Source organism: Capsicum annuum, chromosome 3 (genome assembly GCF_002878395.1).
Source record: "Capsicum annuum cultivar UCD-10X-F1 chromosome 3, UCD10Xv1.1, whole genome shotgun sequence".
Lineage (NCBI taxonomy): Eukaryota > Viridiplantae > Streptophyta > Magnoliopsida > Solanales > Solanaceae > Capsicum > Capsicum annuum.
In genome coordinates this window covers 232,663,090-232,671,630 of record NC_061113.1, presented here as the reverse complement: position 1 = coordinate 232,671,630, position 8,541 = coordinate 232,663,090, and positions in this window count along the sequence as shown.

The following is an 8,541-nucleotide window of genomic DNA, read 5'->3' as shown; positions in this document are numbered from 1 at the left end:
ATCTGTGAAAACAGATATATCATCTGTTGCAACAATAGAGAACCTGTTGCATCAATAATATATTTGTTGCAACATATAATCTACTTTTTAAAAAAAAACTATCATCATATCATTAATCCAAATTTGCTGACTTTTTTATTTTATAAATTAAAAAAACACCTTTTCAATTTCTCTAATAATTAGTAATGACTATTCAGCTTATTATTATTAATTAATTCTTTCCTAGAACCATTTTTATTGAGTTGTGACAACAGATTCTATATCGGTTGCATCTAGGGGTGTGCATTGGTCGGTTCAGTCCGGTTTTATATGTTATTGGTTCGGTTTATCGGTTTTTGATTTTTAAATATGTAAAACTAATAACCAACCAATAAGATAGTTTCTTATCGGTTTTGATTTATCGATTTTTGGTCCTTAACGGTTCGATTTTTGGTTTAACCAATAAGAAAATACTTATAGAATAGAAATAGTAACAACTAACATAAAAAATGAAATCTTAATTACCGCCAAAATCCTACGCAATGCATTTTAGTTTACTAGAATCTTCAAACCTGAACTGAATGTTAGTTCGGAAAAAATTGAATCCTAATTTTTGAAAGGTATAAATGCTTCAAACTTTTCAATACGATAATAATCGAGTTTTATATTTTGCCTTTGTTGCCCTGAATAGGTTAATACTTTGTGAATCACTGAATTGTGAATAAGTAGTGCATATATATATATATTAATTAATCCAATATTGTGACTTTTTTTTAATTATATAATAAATAATTTAAAAAAATAAATTCAAAAATAAAAATGGTGAAAAGTCACAATCAATTATTAAAATTAAATAACCGTTCTTTTACGGTTATAAATTATTTTTATCATTTATTTTCTTATTATTTATTTACGAACCATTTTTCATATTAAATAATCGAAAAGTCATGTATGTCTTTTCACCCTCTCAATAACAACAATAACCCTTTTTTATTAATAACCGCATGTGCAACATACGATCAATCTGTCGCATCAGATTAACTTCTACTGACACAAATTGCTCAATCCCTACAACCAACCATCGACATGTTGAGAATAAGGAATAAACAGAATGATAATTAAATACTAAATAAGAATTAAAAATTCAAAGTCGACCACCAAATGAAACATAGATTTTTGAATCTCTTGGGTAGATTCGATATACAAAAGGATGAAAATACATACGCTAAAATAAAAAACATTACCTAATTATTATTACTACTATTATTATTATTGTCAATCGAACATTTTTCATCCGATAGCAGCAGAGCCCTCCTCAGCCTTGCTCCGAAGTCAGCCAAATCTCTCTGGAGTTCATCAAACTGCCTTTGAAGTTCTTGCAAGGACTCGATATGAATCTTCTTGTACAAATATAGATCATCCATATATGTAAGCAGGGACCTATTTATAAATTATTGTATCTCGAAAAGAAAAAAAAGAAAATTGTTTTAAATAAACCTAACAGATGGGTAATCTGTTGCAAAATATATTCTTTCTGTTAGATAAATTACAAAATATTAATAATTTGTTGCAACATATATATATATGTTTGATTTCTCCAACAGATACGTCATATATTGCAACACGTTGATTATCTGTCGTAACATATGTCTCCAATTGTTTGATAATATAAACAGATGTGGTATCTGTTGCAACTAGCTAGTCATCTGTTTATTCAATTTAAGCCATAGATGGGCTAGGAAGAATAAGATGCGTGCAGATGGATCCACTATCATATGTGTGGGAGTTAAGTATGTATTACTGATAAGGTCACCGGAACAACACACACAAAGTACAATGTTTTTGTGAATGCAGTTTTTAACCGATTAGGCAGTGATCACTCAAACAAGATCCTGCATTGTACAGTTAAGTTTGATGGTGCAAACACCCTGTTATGAATTACTGATGGTTGTTGCTCGTGTTTATGCATGTCAATTTTTGAGAAGGGATCAATATTTAGTGTCATTGCAGAGATTCAATAGCGATTGGACTTAAACTTGAAGTGTGCATTGGCCTCCGAGAAGGCCTTTAAAGCCTCACACTGCATCAAATAAGAACAAAAAATCAATAGAAATTTTCCTGACCCAAATTTATACGGAAGGGTTGTTGGAGAAGATGATTATACGCCAGAAGGAACCGAAGGAGAATGCCTGCAAGTGAAAAGGGGAGTTAATAAAAGACCATATCATATGAGAGCTAATTTAAGAGGAGACATAGGATAGCAAGGAACTTCTAGCAAATCTGGCCGATGAAATTATCTTAAAACATGAGAAATCTGAATCAAGTGCAAATATGAAAGTGTATCCGATAATATAAATCCGTCTGTTATTTCTCTCAAAGAAAATAATACAGATGGACACTTTGCTAGGGAGATGTGACTCGGTAGCGTGGTCTGGATTAACACCTAGATAAAAAATAGCAGAAGAGAAAGAAAGTCATCTTAAGGGAATCGAGGATTGAAATGTTGTATAGTAAGTCTAGAAAACTTGAGCCAACAACAACTGCAGTTAAAGTAAGGAAGCTAAGTGAAGGTAGCAATTTTTGAATTTTAAATTGCATCCCATGCCTTCTTGTTTGTGGTTCCAATTATGTCCTTTGTTGTTGACCTGATCGAAACCATAAACGAGATTGAAAAAAAAATTGAGTATCATTACTTCCTTAGCAATATGGTTATAATTGATTATGTTTTCTTGCCTTGGCATGCTTTCAATATTCCTTGAAGAAGATCAGATGTTTGCTGTAGTATTTGAATCCCGATAATTTTCAAGCTTGCCTCCAGCTTGCTGATTCTGCATTCAAGCTAGTCGTTGCCATCTTTAAAATTGGTATGGAGTTCCTGATCTCTTGTGAGCTCGATCAGGAACACTACCTTCAAAGTTGTAGCAGTGAAAAAGGCCTTCAGAACACTTTCTTCAGAAGCCTTAAAGGATACATTGAGGGTCATTGTGTTTGTTTTAGGTCAAAATGTGTTGATGCACAGTCAAGATATGGTCCCAACAAATCTCTAATATGTTGCACCAAGTAGTTTATCTATTGCAACATATAACCAACCTATTGAAATGGATGGGTAATCCATTGGAAACAGTAAAAACAGATCACATATCTGTTGCACCAGCTAGTTTATCTGTTACAATATATAACCGACCTGTTGAAATGGATGAGTAATCCGTTGGAAACAGTAAAAACAGATCACATATCTGTTGTACCAGGTAGTTTATCTGTTGCAACATATAATCGACCTGTTGCAACGGATGAGTAATTTGTTGGAGACAAAAAAATAGATCACTGAACTGTTGCACCAGGTATGTTATCTGTTGCAAAATGAGTTATCTGTTGGATCAATATTGTTTAGATTTCTTTCAAACAGAAGAGTCGTCTGTCGCAACAAATGAAGGATCTATTAGATTGTTCATCTATTGCATTAGATTTTCATAGTTGCATCAGATTTTAATCTGTTGCATCAGATATTTTCTTCTGTTGTATCAAATGTTTTCATCTATTACATCAGATGTCTTCATCTATTGCATCATATATTTCATCTGTTGCAACACTATTTTTATCAAGACAAACAACAAATCAACCCTGCAACACCAACATATCATACACACGCACACACACACTAAGAACATCAACTGTGAACAAAAATCACCAACAAATACTAATCAACATTACGACAACAAGAAGAACAAATGCCAGAAATTAGGGTTTTATTCAGTCCACATTTCAATACTATAAGAGTAGTTGGCTCAAGTTCCTCTGTTTATTCATAATCTTTTACCTGTGAAAAAGAAAATGGGACGACGAAGAACTTCAAGTTATTGTCGTCGGAGAAGTCTTCACGTCGATTGACGGTTGAAAGTCGAAAGGGAATTCGACCGACTATTTTTCGCCGGAGGTTGAAGTCGCCAGTTATTGAAGGGAGAATTTTGCAGAACGGTTAGTTGGGAGAGAGTTGAGAGAAGCTGTCGAGAGAGAAAGGAGAGAGACTAGTTGATCTGGATTGAAGAGGGATGTGAGTTGATTTGTATTTTTGAAAAAATTAGAAAGTTTTAAAAATATTAATCAAATCCAAAATTAACTTAATCAAGTTTTCTAATGATGTTTGACCCTTTAAGTTGGTCAATGTCACCAATCCTTTATTCAAGACTTAAAAGATACCTTTCCTTCAATTTTCTCAATTAACTTTTGGAGTTTTAAATTAATTTGGTGTCTTATATGATGCCCACTTAATTTATTTTTCACAAGTATTTTTATAGCAATTTGCTTGGCTATTTCAATCGTGATATTCAAAAAAAAAAAAAAGTAAAATAGACATTTATGATATGTCTATTTCAACATCTTAAACCGTAATTTTACCATATCACTCATAATTAATTATTATATGTCATCTAAGTATTAAAAAAATAATATTAATAATATTTAATAAAGAAAATATTATTTTTCATACTAACTTATATTAAAAATATTACAAATAAAAATAATAAACTTCAAATATTTTATTATATATATGATAATTACTATGTGAAAAGTAATATAAATCACAATAATTAATAATTGTAAATATTTTTTAAAAAAATAAAAAAATTGATTGATTCTCGAAATTATATGGATGTCGTGTTAACAACTTAAAATATTCTTATACAAATTTCATTTATCTAAATATAAATGAAGGTTCTAATTAAATAGATAACATAAAATTTTTAGTGATCAACATTTTGCATCGTGCGTAGCATGGCGTAGTCAACTAGTATTATATAAGAGCAACTTGGGCGGCTGAAGCAGCTCTCCGTCGACATGCTTGCTTCAGCTGCTTGCTCCGTGATTTTACTATAACACCCCTAATTAATTATTATAATTTATTTATCTATTAAAAATTAATAATATTTAATTTAAAAAGTAAAATAGACATTTATGATATGTCTGTTTCAGCTGCTTTAATCGTAATTTTACTAAATATCATCCTAATTAATTATTATAAGTCATCTAATAGTATATAAAAAGATAAAGCTAACTATTGATGTTTTTAATTAACTCCATGTCTTATATGAGGTTCACTTAATTTTTTTTAACAAGTATTTTTATAGTAATTTTATTATATTACTTCTAATTAGTTATTGTGAGTCATTTAAGATATGTTTGTTTCGCTGCTTCAATCGTGACTATACTATATCACCTCTAATTAATTATTATGGTCTAAGCATTATGTCACTTAAATTGAAATATAAGGAAAAATTTTATAAATCACAATAGTTGAAAACTTAGATTATTTAAAAAATGTACTTGACTATCAATGACACAAAATTTTGGACAAGGAGAGTAGCATATATCATTTGAAAATTACTTAAAAAGTATTATAAATTAAAATATTTAACAACTTAAAATATCTAAAAAATATTATATATTAAAAAAATATAAAAATATTATAAATCACAATAATTAAAAATTTAAAAAATATAAAATATTTGATTGACTCTCGAAATTATAGTGCCACTTAAATTCGAATAGAAGAAAAGTATTATAAATCACAATAATTATTGTAATTTATAATATCTTTTGTAATATCTAAAAGTATTAAAAGTATGATTGATTATCTAAATTCTAGTTTTGTCGCATAAACTGAGATAAAAAAAAATAACATTCTCCGAGCCTGTGTTATTAGAAAAATAGTAATATGAGCCCATCAAATTTTATTTTTCTCACTTTTATTAATTCATACATTTGTAGAGTTTAATTTTAATCGTGAGTTACATTTTTAAAATAAAATTATATATGTGAATAATAAATCATAATAATTATAATTTAAAATATTTAAGAATATATGCAAAAATTACTTTAAAAAATAAATTTATTTAAATTTAAAAATTCAAATGATGTCACATTAATTAATATGATTACTACTATAATATTAATTCAGAATAGATGTTGGGCCCATGCTTTGCACGGACTTCTTCCTCACTAGTTTTACACATACTAGGTAGTGAAGTTGCAAGAAATCTGGCGCATGAATAATATAAACTTTCTGGAATAAAATTGTCTTTCCTCGGTTGCTTCTTATAAAATCAACTGCAAAAAATCGTCAATCGAAGTTGATATTTTTCTTTTTTTAAGCCGTCAAAGTGGTTCATTGTAATTGATTGTGAAGAATATTTAAAGTTGATTTTTTGAATAACACAGTTTTTCTTGTAAATTTTCTAAAAGATCTTGTGTAATTTTTAGGATAATCATCTTGAAGAAATATCTATCGATTCTAGGTAATTTTAGGTAGAGCAATCTAGAAAATGTAGCCTATTTGATATTTATATTTAGGAAAAATCTAAATATTCTAGAGTGTTGGATATTTATGAAAGAGGATACAATATTCTAGATTTGTAGTATCTAGAATCATCCCTACACAAGTATAAATCGGGGATGACATTAGGCATTTGTAACCAATAAAAAAAATAATCTGATTCAAGAAGTCTTCTTCTATAACAAAACTCTTCTTTCATAGCTGTCTCTTCTTTAGTTGAATCTTTCGATCTTAGTTAACGATCTTGGGTTTGCATAAGTTCTCTCCAGATATACTTTTCTTTTGCTATTCTCTACATGTTATCAACGCCAATGTCATAGATTGACTTGTATTTATTTCAAGACCGGACTTATGGTTGATTCAACTAATTTATACGAATGAAAACAGTCACATTAATAGGCTGGGAATAGAGTTGTTGAATCAGTTCAATTACAAGGTATGGAAGACATGTATGGAATCATACCTTGTGGGCGAGGATTTGTGGGATATTGTTAATGGGAGTAACACAAGTTCTTCGGATGACGAACTGGAGAATTGTGGTGCATAAAAGAAGTGGAAGTAGATAAATGTGAAGGAGGAGTTCATTCTGAAGAAGTCTATTTCCTCCGTTTTACTTGACCCTATTATAAGGTGTAAATTAGTTCATGAAATTCGGATGACCCTCGATCAGTTGTTCAACAAGAAAAATGAAGCTCAGCTACAGATCTTGGAGAATGAATTGGCTAGCGCCACCTAAGGTAATTTTTCTATTGCCGAGTATTTCTTAAGAATTAAAATTTATGTTCTGAGATATTTTTATTAAATTGGGATGAGGTTATCTCCGAAGCGCGAATAAGAAAAAATTATTATTCGTAATTTGAAATCAGAATATATTTCATTTGTGAAATAAATTCAGGGGTAGGCTCAACAACCATCCTTGGAGAAATTTGAGAATTTATTTTCGTCTCAGGAGTTACTATCTAAACAATTGACTAGTGAATTTGTCAAAGAAAGGGAGGAAAATGCTCTTATAGCTAACAAGATGAACGTTAAAGAAAAAGTAAGGGATATGCCTCACTTTCGATTCTCAGGTGTCCGTTCAAGTTCGCCTAAAAAAAAGAAAGAGTTTTATGATAATTATGGTGAAAAGCCTTTTAGGTGTTATCACATAAGGAGATATTGTCGATCACTGAGAGCAACATGGCTCAAATTAAAAAAAAAATTGTTGAGGAAGAAGAAGGCTAGAGAAGATGCTTCATAGCTGAGAGTCGAGCAATAGATTTCTTAACTTTCATAAATTTGGAAAGGGATTGGATTGGATTTGATATAATTCAATGATGTGGAGAAGGAAGGTATCGATAAAAAGTAAAATGATACTGAAGGCGTTCAAATTGGAGATGTGAAATCTGCTATCGAGGAAATCAAAAAAGCAGATCCTGAAAATGAAAATAAAAGTATGAACATGGAGGATATTGAAGTAGACTCTGACCAGTCAATGTTTGATACTTTATATGCCAATGATGATTTTATCGGAGTAAGCATTAAGGAAAATGTAGCTGAAGTCTCTGATCAATCATCTATGATATCAAGATCAATCACTAGTTCAAAGCAAATATTGAAAGTTGATGAGGAAACTAAAGATCAAGCAAATAAAGAAGTTGACCATGTATGCTTAGATGGAGAAATGGACGATGAAGAGATCGATATTGATAAAAAAAAATTGTACTTTGGAGTTGTATCTTAAGGAGAGTTGTATTTGAAGGAGAGGGTTCTAAAATATTGAACCCGTGAGTTTTAGATTAGCCCATGAGAAAAGATTCTCCAAAGAATATATTTGTTGAGAAGTTTGGAGAAAAAAACTATTGTGAAGTCAGTACGTTATAAAAATAAATTTTTTATCGATGCACATATCTTTGCAGGACCAACTGATGACAGAAAAAACTTCATTATTGGAAGAAGTTAGAAAAGTTGAGAAAAAAGTACAAAAATTTTCACCACGGCATAATTTAAAACCTCGTTTGAGTTCTTCTGCAATAAATTTGGGACAACTTTTAAAAAATTATTTTAAGAGAGAGTGTGAAAAACATTTAAAATTAATTTTTTGGATAACATAATTTTTCTTGTAAAGTTTCTAGAATATTTTATGTAATTTCTAGGATAATCATCCTGAAGGAACATCTAAATATTCTAGATAATTTTAGGTAGAAGAATCTAAAATATATAGTATATTTAATATTGTATTTAAAAAAGGTCTA